Here is an 18,490-nt window from a genome sequence, read left to right on the forward strand (position 1 = left end):
ATCTGTACTTCCGATTTGATTTGAAACTGTCTCATTGCTATCTGTTTATCAATAAAATTTTGAAAAAAAAATAAATAAATTTTAAAAAAATAAAAAGAATGTCCTCTCCTCGTTCGGAGGCTGGCGCTTGTCTGCGATGACCGGTTTCTGCGGTGGCTGGAAGGTGCCGAGCCTGGCTCACTGCTCTGCGTCTGGCCAGCCGGAGCTGAGCCCTGGGAGAAACCCGCGAGGTTACGACTTGTGCCTGCCCGCCCGGGGCTCACTGAAGCCCACAGTTCTGTCCCCTGCGGACCCACAGAGGGGTCCTTTACCTCTAATTTCTATTCCCAAAACTTTCTTCTTTTCAATTTGTTTGTTGTTGCTTTGTGTTGTTTTACATGACAACAGTCATTAATCAGGGTATATGTTTGTTTTAATAATCGTATTAGTCTGAGAGCTCCTAAAATCGGAATCACCTTATGCTTCTGTTACACCTTCCTGGAAACTACCAAAACTGTGTATCCTATTTATTATTTGACACTGTTCCTTCCTGTAACAAACATATGATGGGACTCTACCGTGTTCAAGACACTATATGGAATAAAGCGAACAAAGATGTTGGAAGATTTGTAAATGCTACTTTTATAGAGTTCATGAGTAAGAAAGTGGCTAAGTATACACAGACACTAGCTATAAAATAAGGTAGGGGAGAGAGAGAGAGAGAGAGAGAGAGAGAGAGAGAGAGAGAGAGAGAGAGATTTGCATAGGGGAAGCTTCTGGCTGAGGACTTTAGGATGATAGCCCTAGAGCAAAACTGAAGGGACAGATATGATTACAACAGATCAATGACAAGTGAGCTTTTTATTTATAATTTTTATCTTATTACTATTATCTGGGTTTGGAGTTTTCCGAAGGAACAATAAATAGAATTTCTAAGGGGCCGGCCAGTTAGCTTAACGGATTAAAGCGCCTGGTTAAGCAGGGACTGGGGTTTGATCCCCAGTGTGTCATGCCAGCCCCACCCCCAGGGCGCACTGAGACAGCCACTGAGACTGGGCATGGTAGCTCATGCCTGTAATCACAGTGCTTGGGAGACTGAAAAACAGGAGAATCTCTTCTCTACAAGTCCAGTCTGTGTAGTGAGACCCTATAGACCCTGTACTAAATACATCTAAAAAAAAAAAAATTCTATAGATATGTTATAAGAGATTTATTAGGGGAATTGGCTTATGTAATTATGGCCACCAAGAAGGCCCATGGTATGCCATTGTCTGCAAACTGGAGTATGAAGTAAGCCAGTGATATAATTCAGTTCAAGTTCAAAGGCCTAAAAACTGGAGGAACAAATAATGTGACTCTCAGTCCAAGAGCAAAGAACTGCGACACAATTAGGGGTGGGCTAGTGCGCTGGTCTAAGTCTCTGGCTCCAAAGGGCTGAAATCCAAAAGCTCCAGTGTCCAAGGATAGAAGGGGATGGATGCCCTGATTTAAGAAGAAAGTAAATTCACCCTTCCTCTGCATTGTGTTCTATCTAGGATTTCAAAGATCAGATCATGCTCATCTGCACTAATGGAAGTAGATATTCTTTACTCAGTGTCCTGATTCACATGCTAATCTCTTCTGGAAACACCCTCACAGAAATAATGCTTTACTTGTTACCTGGGTATTTCTTAACTAGAAAAGTAGGCTGCTAAAATTAACCATCATAATACCTTTTATACTACTTCCCATTTTTAAAAATGTTCTTCAAGTAAGGCTTTCCTAATTTAAAAAATCTTTTTTTAAACTCATAAGCATCTCATTTTCTTCAATGGATATTAATTTAAATTTTTTTATAAATGTGCTTTTAATTTGGTACTAATCAACCACAGTGAGCATGAAGTAGGACTAGCACAGTAGCAATACTGTGAGCTTACTGGAACATATTCTGATGTTCCTTCCATCCCTCCCTTCCTCATTGCTTCCCTTTTTCCTTCCTTTTCTTCCTTCCTCTCTCCCTCCTTTCCTTCTTTCCTTTCTTCCTTTCATAGTTCCAAGGCTGATTTATGGTAGAACAACAATAGGACAACAAAACAAGAAGTAGTAATGCTCCAAGGAATCAGGAAAGTAAATGATTATTCTAAGAGTAAGATAACCGCACACCTAAGTGAATGAACAGAATTTTAAAATTTTAAGTTGAATTACAAAGATTAGGCCTCTTGGTACTTTTTTTTTTTTTTTTTTTTTTAGGACAGGGTGTATAGGATCTCACTGTGTAGATTGGACTCATAGTGATCCTTCTGTTTTCAGCCTCCCAAGGGCTGGCATTACAGGTGTGGGCCACCATGCCCAGTCTCAATCTCCATCTCAGTGCGCCCTGGGCAGGGTCCTCACAGCAGGCCCAGGGATCAAATTCCTGGCCCCTGTGTGTGCCTAAACAGGCGCTTTAATCTGCTAAGCTATTTGGAGCTGGGAATCGAACTGTGGTCCTCTGAGCCTGACTGCATTTGCCCAAGTTGCGCTTTGAACAACTGAGTTATCCAGCAAGGCCCTAAAAGTTGAGAAGGATTTTTTTTTTTTTTTTTTTTTTTTTTTTGGCCTGGCTCAGGCTGCCTTAATGGCAGGTGTGGTGTGACATACGGAGCTGGGGATCGAACCACGGTCTGCAAGCCTGACTGGGTTTGCCCAGGCAGATGCTTAAACAACTGAGCTAACCAGCAAGCTCCCCTCCTGGTACCTTGATGCAAGTTAAATTCTATGGTGACTATCAAAAATCAGCCAGGACTCTGTAAGTAAATGAACAAGCTTTTAATACACCTCATTTATATTAAATATTTATACTATGAAAGATCTAGAAAACTAGAGCTTCAAGTCATGTTTTTAAAAAGCCATTAAGCTTACTTGAAAAATCAAGTAAAGACTACAAAACTACAAGGCTCTATTGATTCCGTGCCTTTATATCCCACAAGTCCTTCATGGAGCATCATAGCCACAATTAGTAAAGGTGTGACATTAGTCTGCTTGTGGACACAAGCATGTCCAGCCTACATTTTGGGGCTGCACATGGTCCCACTGTCACTTAGGTATTCTTGAACTAGAAGAAGCCATGGAATATCAAGATCCAGTCAGCATAAAGGAAAAGTTGGGACATCTTCCACCCTTATTCTACCCTCAAACTTCAGCCTCTGAATACTGGTTCTTCCTGGGAGCTGTTTTGGGTTCTTGTACATTTGCTTGTGGAACACTGGCTGCAGCAGGATATTTAGCTGGGTTTAGTGGTGCTTATTTCTCTCGCCTGCTCATGCACTACAACCTCTTGTTTCGCTGTGGGCTACAGATGAGCCATTTATCTGACCTTCTCTCACCATCCCTGTTAATTTGCCCCTCATGGAGATCTCACATGTCAGTCACTTGAAATATTCCAGATCAGCACAGTCATTTTTATAGGCAATGACTTTAATCCCCTTGTCGAGCATATTTCATTTTCTTGAAGCTTTTTGAACTCATCAACATCTCCTCTCCAAACCAGTACAAAGTGTTCTAAGTACGATTTATATTTGACAGCCTCCAGGAAGAGGACTACAGCCCTCTTCCACAGTCTAGTCACAGTCCAGGGAAAGAAATGACTTGTTTTTACAGAACTCTTTAAGCTCTTTCATAATTCAATGTTCCTGAGCACCTTCTGATATTCAGTGGGATGAAGGACAGTAACACTCAAATTGTGTTTCTTTTTCTTTTTCTTTTCTTTCTTTTTTTTTTTTTCCTCCAGTACTGGGGATTGAACTCAGGACCTTGCACTTACCAGGCAGGTGCTTTGCACTGAGCTATCTCCCCAGATCAAGTTGTTTTCTCTGGTCTTCTGTATACAGTTCCTAGAGATAATAAGAATTCGTAGTTAATAATAGGGCTCCATTGTACATCGAGTGAAGAACTGACTGAAATGCCTGTTTTCCAAAACTTTTCTTGACTCCAAGTCATCAAGTACTTCACATAAATAATCAGTGGAAAATGTGGATCAAACATTACTGATATGAGGAAAGTGTTTCTAAATATGATTATAGGGCCGGCCAAATAGCTCAACAGATTAAAGTGCCTGCAAGTAGGTGCAAGGGTCGAGGGTTCGATCCCTGGGCCTGTCGTACCAGCCCCGACACTGGGGCACAGTGAGATGGCAATTGAGACTGGACTAGGTAGCGCGTGCCTGTAATCCCAGCTCTTGGGAGGCTATAAATAGGCAGATCACTATGAGTCCGAGCTAGTAGTGAAACCCTGAACATTCTGAACACCTTGTAGACCCTTCCTTAAAATACAAAATAAAATAATAATAATAATAATAATAATAATAAGAAGAAGAAGAAGAAGAAGAAGAAGAAGAAGTTGGACCTATCGGTTCTTTTCTTCCCTCTAAATTAACCTGCATCCAAAGCATGCAATAGTACTTATTCTTTCCCTGTCTCTGATCTCTGTTGTTCTCCAAGTATTAGTTTCAGTTTCTCATCCTGGCTTTTTCCACATAGGTGGAAGCTCAGATTGTTGATGACTCTACGTCTTCATCAGCTCCACTTTGCCAAAGAAGAAGTCATGTTACCTTGGCTTAGATCGGTTGCTCACTCTTAAACCAATCAACTATGGCCAGGCACTTGAGTGCTGTGATGGGTGGTTTCTGTCAGGGCCATTTGTTTAGAGCAGAAGAAAAAGTCTTCTTTCAAAGAGAGGATGTATAAATGAATGACTGTGGCCAGACTCACCCATAGGCTCCACCACATTAAGGGTTTTTTGTTGTTGTTGTTGTTGTTGTTTTTGAACTGCTTGAATTTTTTTTTTTTTTTTGCTTTATTGCTATAGTGTTTTCACATTGAGTTATTTGAGAAGCTTGATATGCTTCATATCTGAGACCATGGTCTTAAAGACTTGGGGCCAGATGTTCAAACCTAAGTCCTCATGATGCAAATCAGGTGAGGAGAAGTGATGTTTGGAGTAAAGTTTTAAAGCCATTAGAATTAATGTTTTCTTTCACTAAAACAAATATTACTTTCATAAGTCTTTGACTAATAATTATGATTACTGCATATACATTTAACTCTTTACCATTCACTACCAAGTGACTCTCTAGCACGATGCTTTTTAGGACCTTCTTTTCCATAGTTTCAGTAAGATATTTATAAATGGTTTTGCAGGATTGCTAAAAATATCCACAGTGAGAATTATTTCTAGGTTTGGCCCTATCCTGCATGATCGAGATATTCTCATTTTATGAGTTGGTGGTCTCTGGCAAATCTATTTTTGTCTTTCCCATATCCTTCATATGTCAAGGGCTTCTTTTTTTCTTTTTTTAAATTGATTTTTTAATGTATTTAGTACAGGGTCTCACTACACAGACCTGACTTGTAGTGATCCTTCCTGTTTTTCAGCCTCCCAAGTGCTGGGATTAGAGGCATGTGCCACCAAGCCCAGTCTCAATTGCTGTCTCAGCACGCCCCCAGGGTGGGGCTTGCACGGCAGGCTGGGAATTGAACCCCCAACCCCTGTGTCTATCTAAGCAGGCACTTTAATCAGCTGAGCTATCTGGCCGGCTCTTTCTTTTCTTCTAAATGTATTGCTTTATTTATTTGATACAGGGTCTCACAATGCAGCTTGGACTCTAGTGATCCTCCTGTCTCAGCCTCCCCAGTGCTGGGATTATAGGCATGCACCAACCCACCTGGTTCAGTGGCTGGCTTGGCATGCACAGGATTCCAGGGCCAGGATGGCATATAATACTAAGGATTGGACCTGGGTCCTTGCTCTTGCCAGGCAAGTATTTAGACTGTCAAGTTACCTCCCCAGTCCTGTCAAGGGCTTCTTAATGCAAGTATCTGTGACTCTCCCTTAAGGTTTTAAGGTTTTTCCCAGCCCTAGAAGCAGTCTTGGTCAGGTACAGACTAGAACTGTTGGAGATTTAACACCTCAAGGAACAAAAGAACATTAATGAATAAATACATCAGCTCCAGTCCCTCCAAGGGGACAACTTGGAGATGGATGCTATACCGTGTCCCAGAGATTAATAGAAGTACTAAGTCCCAGTAGACTGCGGAAGTAATGTGTACACAAACACTTTACATTGACTTCTTTGGATCACATCTAAATAAGCTACCTTTGTGAAAATTCCTGCTTTAATGCCTGCTTATGAGGAGAAACTAGCTCAAGATAAAGTCTGGTCTTTACCTCCTGGACCTAATTACTTCAATATCTGTGTCTCAGAACAAATGTTAAGAGGCCTGAGAAGGAAAAGACTTCCTCTAACACACAGGGTTTTACAGCTTGGGATTGCCCTTGGTAACTCCATGCCGCAATACATCTCTCCCCTTTGTTATCCTCTGATGGCTCTTATGTCCAAGTCCAAGATTCTTGCTGTTTGTCTTCCTTGGTCCTGCCCATGCTTGCATTTTGAAACTCTATTCTAAGTTTTGTTTTGTTTTTTTATATTTTCAATCTCCATTTTTTTTTCATAGCTATAAATCTACAGTTGCTGATAAAGTGTAAAGCTATTATGTATTGATTAACAACTCTGATTAAGAGAATTTTGTGATTAGTGAGTTTTAAATTGTGAGTTTTAAAGTGAATAGAAACTGAATAATCAGGGAAGGCCCAGTCTTCCACTTTGGAGATGAAGGAAACTAGATGCACTCAGTAAAGCTACTAGTACAGGGTCCCACAGTTTATGAATGGCAAGGTGACCCCTACTCCAGTTCCCTCTTGCCCAGGAGCAGTCTTGCCTTTGTCTTTTGTCTTGTCTTGAAATTTTCCATAATCACTAGGCCTGGAACAGAATGAGAACAAACAGCTCATTCTCCTAAGCACCCTCCACTGCACAGTATCACTTGTCCTAAGAGGGTTTTACATATGGGCTGAAAATATTGTTTGCTTTGCTTTAAATCTTGGAAAAAATTCTAGTTGCATAGAATTTTTTTCTCCAGAGTTAATCATGAGTAACATATTCTTTAGCCTTGTTCTTTGGCAAAGCAGAAAACAAAACTGCTACTGTGAGGCCCCTTTGTTTAAACCCAGGGACCAATGAGATTGCTCACCCCTCCCACTGAATAGCCTGCAGATAATGGTCTCTCTGGAGAGGGCTGAGTACTTTGGGTGGTGGGGTGCTGATGAATAAGCCCTTCGCCAGCCCAAACTTGATTCCAAGGGGACAATTCTTTTGAGTGTTCTTGCATTTTGTCATATCAAATATTCTCAACAAATGCTTCCAATTTCTGTTTTTAAAATAAAAAATTCAGCACATTCCTTTTATGTTTCTGCAAATGAAATGGAGACAAGAAGCAGAGGAAAATCTAGCAAGTCTTTGGATATGCAACTTAACTTTTCCTACTCAAGTCCTGAAATAAGAAGAGAATTATTGTTTATCTCTCTCAGATCCATGGGGGAATTGATTCCAGGACCCCCTGCAGATACCAAACTCCTCAGATACTCAAATCTGTGACATAAATAACACAGCATTTATATTTATTTATTTATTTATTTATTCCATAATTTTATTGCAAGACAAATAGTAATGAGACAGTTTCAAATCAAATTGGTAGGACAGTTTCAATAATTAACACATTATATACTCTCTTCCTAGTGGTTATTTGCTGTACAAGATGCAGACATAATATCCTATTTACAAACACTATTACAACATATCCCTCTATTCATTAAGAGAATGTAACTATATATCTATCCTATCTATTTTGAATGCACAGATACAAAGTGGACATTCATCTGTATCCCCTTTTTTGTTTAGTTCCATCATTTGAATATTATAGGTGTGTTAACTCAGCAAAATATTCTAAAAGAGTCCAGTAGTCCATAATAGTATTGGGTCTTCTGCTTGACTGGCAGTGTCAGAAATTGTTGACCTGAGTCCCCGATAGCTCAACATAACAGCATGGCTTTACTTCTTATATTTCATTTTTATACTTTTCTGCTGGAGACCAAGGTAAAGCAGGACCTATGCAACAAGAGTTGTAGCTTTTGGATCTGATAAGGTCAGTCAAATCCCCTCAAGATTTTTCCTGAGATCCTGTACCTCAGATTGTAGATCCTTTGTCAGTGTCAGCCATGTGGATGAGTCATGGCCATTGCTTGGCCAATGTGCTCTCTGTGAAAGCCCGAGAGAATGTTTTTTCTCCATGTGACTGTCCTTAGGCACACTTTACATCATCAATCACTTTCCTTTTTGGTCCCATAATCTTGATCAGAAAATTTGGGACACTACTGAGTTATGTGATATTACAGATAAATAACACAGCATTTGAAGATAACCTATTCATCTACTCCAGAACTACTGTAATGCCTAATACAATGTAAACATTTAACTACTTGTTATAGTGCATTGTCTAGGGGATAATGACAAGAAAAATGTCTGTAGGTGCTCAGGATAAATGCAATTTTTTCTGAATATTTGATACAATTGGCTGAATCCATGGAAATGGAAACCACAGATACAGACAAGTTACTGTATGTACTTTTGTCTCATATTTCAAGATCATAACTTGGTGTTTTCCACAGATTGTGACATCAGTATTCTAAGAATAAGTGTGTCTTTATCAACATCCAGTAATAGTGACTCAGGTGTAATTAGGAATTCATTAAAATACAACTTTTTCTTCCCACATGTTTTGTTTTAAAATGGGACATTATTAGCTCATGATGTGTTCACTTTAGAACACTGCTATTCATCACAAAGGCATTTAATTAAATAGGTAATTTCTCATAATGTTAAATTTCAGGAAATTCAATGTTATTGAGCAATACATTGATATACATATTGTACTGCTCTCATTTTTTTCATTGATTCGTGTTTGATTTGTACCTAATTGGGCATCTCTCACTTCAGAGAACATTTTAGCAACTGGTGTATGGCTACTACTAGGTATGAAATTCATCTATGTACCCCTAGCCAATTTCAAAATTTGCCTTGTACTTGGTAGGTATAAACCCCAAGGTAAAAATGGGTCAAATTTCCATTCCACTCCCACCCCCTAATAGCACCCCTACACTAAGGCTCCTAGTCTTGATGGGGAATCACTGTAAATAAAACTTAGAGCATCTAGACTATCCGAGGTTCACAGGGAAAAAAGTCTACAATGTAGGAACAGTTTTGTTGAGCTGTGTACAGGGGCAATTGTTGAGCCAGCACGAGCTTTCCTTTTGGTAAGATAATCCTTAAAAGTAAACAAAAGAATGAAATACTAAAAGAAGGAGCAGGGGGCCAGGGAGATAGCTTGAGCAGCACAGTGTCTGCCAGGCAAGCTTCAGGTCCTGAATTCAATGCCTGGTACCAAAACACAAACAAACGAAAGAACGGGGGACCCTCTAGGAAAATCTGGTTAAATGTTTATTTTCATTTTATTTTACTCCATTTCATTTCATTTTTTTGGTACCAGAATCAAACTCAGGACCTTGCCAGGCAGGCACTGTGCCACTGAGCTATATGCTCACACCTAAGTGTTTATTTTAACATTTGGATAATTGATTTACTGTATTTTAATTTTAGCTTAGTACAGAGTGAGAGATGTGTGTCTAGCTCCACTCTGCTGCATTTGGTAGCCACTTTTCCCAGCACCACTTGCTAAAGAGGCTGCCTTTCTTCTGATGTATGTTCTTGGCCCTTTGGTCAAAGATCAGGTGGTTGAGGGGATGCTTCTGTATCCTCTGTTCTGTTCTGCTAATTCACATGTCTGTTTTTGTGCCAGTACCATGATGTTTTCAATCACTATAACTTCGTAGTATAACTTGAAGTTTGGAGTTGTGATGCCTCATGCTTTTCTCTTATTGCCCAAGATTGGTCTTTTTGTTATTCTTGGTCTTTTCTTGTTCTACATGAAATTTTTTCTACCCTTGTAAGAAATGTTGTTGGTATTTTGATTGAGATTGCATTAAATCTGTGTATCAGTTTTGTAGCGGTGGCCTTTTTTTAAAAATGTATTTTAATACAGGGTCTACAGGGTCTCACTACACAGATTGGACTCATAGTGATCCTCTTGTTTTCAGCCTGCCAAGCACTGGGATTACAGGCACGCACCACCCGCCCAGTCTCAATCACTGTCTCAGCACACCCCAGGGGTGGGGCCAGCACAGCACACAATGACCATTTTGACTATATTGGTTCTGCCTACCCAGGAGCAAAGCATACCTTTGCATTTTCTTTTGTCCTCTTCAGTTTCTTTTTTCAAATGAGATCGGGCGTGTTCAGGGTGGTATGGCATAGACAGTCTCCTTTTCCAGAATACAATAGTATTCAAAGCAAACGTCACTGGTTTAAATATGTGGTCTAAGAAGGTATTGACACTCTGCCTTCTCCTCTTCCTCATTGTCTTCTCCTCCCACTTAGTTTGAGTCTCCAGTTGCCAAGAGTAATAATTTCAGCCAATATTATTAATACAAGGACTCAGCAACATTAGGCATTACATTGACTTTTCTGGGACTATACAAGAAACCTAACTGACATAGTAATTAATAGCCCCAATAATATTACTAAAGATAAACAACTAATAATTATAATTATTATTATTCTTTTCCTCCACTTCCTTGTCCTTATTATCACAGCTTCTTTGAAGATGTGTGCACCAAGTTACAGTTGTACACTGTAGCTCTCAGCTGCACAATAAAAGACTCCAAGGTTAGCAAACAAATGGCTAGTACTTTGGGTACAGATGCACAGGTTGGGCCCTGAGCCTAGGATGTGGCCAAGAGAGTGAATAGACTTTCTTTTTTTTAATTTTTTTTTTGCAGAACCAGGGATTGAACTCAGGCCCTTGTGCTTGCCAGGCAAGTGCTTATTCTTCTGAGCCATCTCCCCTTCCCCTAGACTTTAAATTGTACACTGAGTTTTTCGCTCTCCAGAAAAACATCTTGGCTCATGGTTGCATCCGCAAAGAAGAAGGGAGTATCTTTTCTCATTTTTACATAGGCTATGGGCTGGCCTGGACCGTGGGTTTAAGACAGGATTATTGTTCTCAGGAATAGATCCCCACAGTCAGAACACCAAGCACAAGGAGACACTAATTGGAAGAGTTCCAAAACCACAATTTGGGAATGGTAAAACTAAAGTGAGGAGCAAGCATTTTGGGGAATGTTGAGGAAAAGATGAACAATTAAATTTTAAGTTTAGGGCTTTGCCTAACAGGATCATTTTCAGCTACTCTAAGGCGATTTGCTTTACAGCCCCCACTTTTGATTATCTTCAAGGTACTCATTGCTTTGGTTCACTAGCACTTTCCCTAAGATTGTTGGAACATTTGGCACGATCATCTGTCAGTGGTTACATGTACAGAAGGAACTCAGAGTTTCTTCTTTATCTCTATATGTCTTTTATCTTTAGTAAGTGAAGTAAAATTTGATCATTTACTGAGTAATAAGATTTGCTTAATTCTTAATTTGATCTGAGAATCCTAAAGCAAAGCGAGTTTGAAAATGAGTTGAAGCTTGGTTCATTAGTGGAGAATTTGTGAAGGACATTACAGCTGCTGCAGCTAGACAAGTAGGCTTTGTTTGTACTGAACCACAGCAGTGTCTCATGCTCTTCCTTGCTCTCTATTTAGCACTTCATCTTTATCTAAAATCTGACAAAGCAGAGTCTGTGGTAGGCAGTCTATGATAAGCATAGTCAATCAGCTTACCCTTCTTGAAGGTGACAGGAATGAGGACTGTCTAAATATTTATTTCACATATACCCTTAGTCCTCCAGATCCAAGAAATATTCACTTTAAAATACCAGTGGCCCTTTAATTACTATGGCTTTTGGGGACATGCCCCTTAGCTCAGTTCTTTAAGTGGCTGCTTCAACAAAGCAGTCAGGCTCAGGTTGCTGTGGTTTGATCCCCACAACTCAAGCCAGCCAAACCTGCCCTGAAGGCATTCGGAGAAAAAAATAATAATAATTACTATGGCTTTTGAACTCAAGGGTCACAATTATTATGAAATTGGTGTAAACAATGCAATGGGTTCTCTAAGGATTGGCATGGAGGAGAAAGGGCATCTTGGTTTGAGCAGGATTGCCACAAGCGATTATGTATACGGGTGGGGGTTCCTTGTGGCATGGACAACTGCATATAAGGGTGGAATAGAATGGATTATCTTAGCTACAAACAACTTGTTTGCTCATGCTAAGTGCCCAGCAGGGGCCACACAGGGGGATCCATGCTGAGCAGCTCTAGCACAACAGGTACTTCTATAATTATCTCACCAGGGCAGAGAAGACATGATGAATCACAAACTGGCTATTAAGGTTTCTTCTTGTAAGTCCCTAGTATTTCCATTTAATTGGACAAATCAAACCTATGTCCATGTCTACTAAAAAAGAGGCAAAAAAAAAAAAAAAGCAATCTTATCACATATCCAAAAGGAGGAGAAAATGGGAATGTATGGGACAAACTTAATGACTACCTTTCCAGGGTCCATTTGGAAGGACTTCAGGGACACCTCTGTGTAAATTAGTAGCTCTTAAATGATATTAGGAAATATGGCTTCCACTTTTCTATGTCTGATAACCACCCTCACACCCCAGGTGTCTTACTCCAAGGATAGTTCTTATGGATACTTACTTAGAAAAGAAAGCAGTAAGTCCTAACTTTTTCAAGCAGGCTCACTGTATTTTCATCTCTAAAATAAGATATCCCCTAAGACACACAGAGCTGATTAATAAGGAAGAGAGGGGGAGAGAGAGAGAGAGAGAGAGAGAGAGAGAGAGAGAGAGAGAGAAGAGATTCTCAGAGGCCTGAAGAAATAAAACTTTCCTCTAGGTAGTAGACACTACTTATCCAGTGAGCCTTCTCTGCTGACTACTGTTGCTCCTCTCCAACTTTGAGCAATATGTTAAAAATGATAGGAAGCTGGAGGTCATGCTGCTTAACGTGATTCTCTTTCTACAAGAAGAATGGATCAAAGTAGACAGTCAACTAAAACTGAGCCAGATGGAATTTGGGGTTTGGACTAACAGAAACACTAGGAAACAAGGTGTTTGGGTCAGATGGTCTCAAGGGTCAGTTGTTTGAGATTGTCAGTGTCCACTAATTTCCAGATGCTTTTCTACATTTCCCGGTTTCCTTTGCAATTAGACTGAGGATGTATGCCTAAGTTCTGGCCAATGGGAAATAGAAGTAAAGCAAACCGCCTTTAGGCTTGACTGTTGGAAATATCCTCCATATTTTCCCAACTACAGTTGTTGCAGAATTGGTACCAAACCAAGTGGAAAACATCTGCAGCAAGGAGCTGGAAGGCTACTGACTTTATTACACTGGCAGGCTGATGGGGGATCACTCCCAAAGCCTCAGCCCAACTCTGACTTTGGGCTCGGTTTATATAGGTTTGAAATCAGAAAGTGCAAAAGCATTAAAGCATGGTGAATTATTGGGTAGCATCAGTTATCTCTCACTGTTGGACAGAAAGTCCTTGAAGTAAATGAGTGACACTGCTGGTCATCTCTGGTTGCTAGAAAGTGCAGGCTGTGCAGCTGCGTGTGGTCACACTGAGCTAGGTCAGGTTATCTCTGGTTCGTGGTTGGGTGTAGTCAGTCAAGGCCGAGTGAGTCTAACAGGTGAGCTACGGAATGGGCTGCATGATCTTATTTTGTCCAGATATGGTGTCAGATTAGTAGTTGATTGTAAGTTTTAAAAATTTCCATCACACATGAATTTTGGAGCTCACATATTCTGGATAGTGCATAGTTGAGTAGTAGAGAAAAGCTGAGCTGGGAGCAGTAGCACATGCCTGTACTCCCAGCCTGGAAATTTAGGCAGAAGGATCAGGAGATCAAGACTATCCTGGGCTATACAGTGAGCCCATGTCCCAAAGACAGACAGACAGACAGACAACAAGTTAGTAATCTGGCTCTGACTTAGATTTCTAGTTCCTTGATGCCTTTCATTCTCATCAGGAATTCTAAGAACAGCAGCAAAACCTTATTCAGATGTGATTACCTAGCCCAGACAACTTCTGAGACACAATCCCAGAATTACAGACCTTGTCTATTTATCCAAATTTTAAATACAGGTGGATAATCTTTTCAGTTTATTGGTTACAAATGACCAGCTGACAAGTTACTCAACTTTTGTAATTGTGGTAAAATTCTAGAGCTATCAAGAAAAGATTATTTGTTCAGAAAGAATGGATAAGGGATTGATTTGTTCTTCAGAACATGTGCCAACATCCTTTCTGTGGGAAGACTAAATAGTGGATATCTTTTATAGCAGGGAAGCCATCATCTCTCTGCTCTGAATAAGCTGAATGCAATCACAGAAACTGCAGACAAATGAGCTTTTGATGACAGATAGTGCTGATGCCTGGTTCCTTCACAGGCATTCCAGGAAAGGTGAAAGAAAAAATATGACTAATATAACACATGCTTCTTCCAGGATATTACTCATTGACCCATCAGACCACTTGAGAAATATATCAGTGAGTCAGCTTATATCCAGTTTGGCCAAAAGATCCCAGGTCATCTAGCTCTTTGCATTAAATGGACTGAAATCCCCAGAGGATGCATTCTGTGGGATATAAAGCTCCTCTCTGGCTTTGAAAGTAGGAGAGTTTGCTACTCTGGTCATTCCATTTATGATTCCAGCCCACATATTTGAACAGAATGAAGTGGTGAAGGCCTGTGAAGAAAAACTTCAGCACACCCTTCAAAAAGATAACGGACCAGATGAGCAAAAAAGGCAGGAACATTATCAAAGATAAATGAGATGAATAAGTCCAATTATTCACCAAACCTCTAAAAAGATATGCTTATACATTAATACACAACTTATATAAGAGGATATACCAAAAGCTGGTTAAAATTATAACACTTACAGAAAGGAGGCTGGAGTAGATGACCCATTACCTTTTATTGACAGTTCCATGGGGAAATGACTCTGAGGATGAATGTGGCTCAAAGACTAAATGTGGGCACTGACTAAATTTATCCTATGCGTATAGCATTCATTATTTCTACTGCAATCAAAATAGTTTCTTAAAATAAGGGTATAGTTTAAAGAAGAATAAAACTAAATATACATGTTCTCACCATCTGGCCTAGTTTAAGCATGTTAACAATACCTTCTAAAACCAACACACCTACCTCAAGTGACTCTGCGTACTCCTCCTCAGTGATCACCCAAAGGTTAATACTCATTCATCCTTTGTGCTAATTATTTCCTGCCTTTTTTATTGTTTTATCACCTATGTTTATACACGTAAACAATATGTTAGTTTGGAAATGTTAGTATAGCTGCTTAAAGATCAAAGTTACATTGTTAAGTGAAACCTCAGGGATGAATACAACAGGATATCTTGGTGTCAGCCACTCTGAGAGTTTATATGAGCCCTTCTGGAAGAATGCACTTGGCCAGGACATAAGCCAGTCCTGGGAAACACAGGGTTCTGCACAATCTGTTCATCTGACAAAGTTGACAGTTGACCTTGGTGCTGGATGGAGTCAGGCAGAAATTCAGTCAGGGGAAGGGCATGTACTTTGTTTTCTAACTTACCTCCTGCTGTCAGATGTAGATTTAAACAGACTCACTGGTGAGATAAAATGAGTGTCCTCACTTGATTTAAGAATAGAGAGCAGGACCTTTATGAGCAAATGGTCATGACTCAGATCAGAATCTGGACAGACTCACCCAAGCATTCTGTCCTCAAGTTGGAAAGAGAGCAAAATCGGGAACTTGACTGTGACAATCACCAATATATCTGCCTCTCAAGCCTCGTGTTCCCCTCTGCAGCGGTTTCCTTGCATGTCTGTTGATAGATGTCCTGGAATCTCCCTTTATCATCCTCATGGGGATTCCAGAGGAGATTCACTTATCTCCCACACTAGACTACCTGTTTCTTGTATCTAGGATACAATTATGTATTCCATAATTTGTGGGATCCATTGCAAACTGAAAATGCAGGGTCCCTTGTGTGGTTTCATCCTTTGTGCTTAGGGCCTTCTAGGCCAGTGATGGAAAATCTATGTTGTGCATGTTGTTTCTCTTTTAAAACAAAAGTTGTTAATGCATGAGGTTTTTTAAACTAAAACCTCAGTACTCGGCTTTAATTGTAGTGTTGGCACTTTGCAATAAATAAGTATAATCTCTACAAAGTTTGCCATCACTGTTATGGACAGTGTTTCAATACAGCAGGTCACATTTTTCAGTTCTGAGAAACTTTCTTGAATTATTTCATTGATGATTTTCTCAACTCCATTTACACTTCTCAGAACTCTCATAATAATGGTAAGAATGGTAAACCTTCTAGTATAGGCTTCTCATTTTCTTACCTTTTATTTCCTTTTGTTTACCTCTTGCTCTTCTTTCTGAGAAAATCCTAAATGTTGCATTCTAGCCCTTCTAAACATTATTTTTATTTCATGCTCACATTTTTCATTTTCATTTTGTTTTTATTTTTGACTCTTTTGTGTGTGTGTGTGTGTGTGTGTGTGTGTGTGTGTGTATGTGTGTGTTTGTGTGGTACCAGGGATTGAACTCAGTACCCTGCACTTGCCAGGCAAGTACAATTCTACTGAACTATCTCCCAGGCCCTGTTTTTATTTTTGAGACAGTATCCCTCTGTGTAGTTGAGCTGGCCTTGAACTCATGATGTAGCTGAGGATGACCTCAAAATTGCATCAGTCCCCCTGCCTCAGTTTCCCAAGTGCTAGGGGTATAGGCATATACCAACTCGTCAGGCAGGTTTTCACTTATAAGAGCTCTTTTTGTGTTTTAAATAATCCTTTTCAGGGTTGACCAGATAGCTCAGTGGACTAAAGCACCTGCTTAGACAGAGTGCAGAGGCTGGGTTCAATTCCCATACTGTGATGACCCTGCCCTCGGGGCTTGCTGAGATGGTGATTGAGACTAGCTGTGGTGGTGCATACCTGTAATCCTAGTGTTAGAGAGGCTGTAAACAGGAGAATCACTATGAGTCCAATCTACATAATGAGACCCTGTAGACCTTATACCAAATACACAAAAGCAAATAAATAAAAATTTAAAAATCCTTTTAAAATAACAACCTATTCTAAGTTTATAAGCTTCATTATGTATTATTTTAGGACACAGGAAATCTTGATTTCTTCTCTCTACATAGTCTCTATGTTGCCTTTCTCTTGTATTTATTTGAGTATCCATCGTTTTTGTTGAGGACTATCCTCAAATACCTGGTAATCATTGATTTCTGTTCTTAATTAATAGTAGGAAACCAAAAATACTGATTAAAAGCACTAAGCAAGGAGGCAGAGCTTATAAACTTGGAACCTTCTGTGATCAAGGTGGGCTGTTACTTGAAGGGCCCATGAAATCAGTATTTTTACATTTTCTTCTATTCAGATCAGATTTCTCAAAGTAGAATTTCCAATTTCTTGCTTGACTCACGAGGTCATGAAAGAAAAAACTGATGGGAATAGGGATGAGGATCTGGCATATATAATTTTTCTTTCACCCTTAGTGGTAACCTCTGCTCTCAACTATGCCCACTATCGCAAAAACTCCAGACTTCTGTCAGGATACAGGGGCACAGTCCCCTCAAAGAATGAAAAGCAGTTTCAAATCTATTTTCTGCTCAAGTAACCTTTTCTTTCTTATTTAAGGCTACACCTTTACCAGACCTCATGCTGTCATTTCCTGAGGCTTTTAAGTATTTTATGTCTTGCAGCTAGGTTGGAATTCGGATTTGTGTGTGTGTGTGTGTGTGTGTGTGTGTGTGTGTGAGAGAGAGAGAGAGAGAGAGAGAAAGAGAGAGAGAGAGAGAGAGAAGGAATGATAATCAGCATTCTAGTTTCCAAAACTTGGTTGCTCTCATCATCTCTCCTATTTTTCCTACACTTGTACACTTATGTCTTTTGTGTAAATATTCTTAATATGATTTTAAAGTGCTTCAAAAGGAAGTGAAATTAGATTCACACCTTCAATCTCCAGTCTTAACTGATAATCCCCTGTCTTTCTTTAAAAAGTCTTTTAGAATACTATTTTGCTTTCTTAATGTATTGATACATTGGCCTGGTGGTGACAGCTAACCTTCACACCCAGGGCTCGCTTCTGCTAGAAAGGCTTGATGTAAGAGACATCAGTGAAATTGTCTGCTTGGGCCTTCCTCCACTTCAGCAGCACCCCACCACGGTTACTTCATGGCTGACATAATGCCACATCTTGGCCTGAGTTGATTAGCTTAGGGATACCCATTATCCAAGCTGAAACAATGATTCTTTTGTGTAGGATTTTTAGATATTGTCCAGAACCAATATCCAAAGAGTTTCTCCCTACAGCAAATAATAAAATGTAAATTCCTTTACTTCTTCCACTAAGATTTTGTTGCCAGGTCAAATTTGCCTGTGTCACCCTTTTCCAAGATGTGTCACCTCATTGGTCTCCGTAGCGGTTATCATGTTTACCTCACAAGAGGTGTCATCTTCTAGAAAACTCCTCAATACCCCTTCTTACATGAGGATAGATACCAAATCCAACCAGCTTGTCACACACACATAAATTCTAGTTTTTGAGTTTATTTATTTATTTATTTATTTATTTTTTGCATT

At 39.7% G+C, this 18,490-nt stretch overlaps 2 pseudogenes; both read right to left on the minus strand.

The window, feature by feature from the left end:
- The window catches only part of LOC101568856, a 3,222-nt pseudogene extending 1,300 nt beyond the window's left edge, over positions 1-1,922 (minus strand).
- A 1,335-nt stretch (positions 1,923-3,257) lies between these two features.
- Positions 3,258-18,490, minus strand: part of LOC111818049 — a 27,182-nt pseudogene continuing 11,949 nt past the window's right edge.

Source organism: Octodon degus, unplaced genomic scaffold (assembly GCF_000260255.1).
Source record: "Octodon degus isolate 3935 unplaced genomic scaffold, OctDeg1.0 scaffold00078, whole genome shotgun sequence".
NCBI lineage: Eukaryota > Metazoa > Chordata > Mammalia > Rodentia > Octodontidae > Octodon > Octodon degus.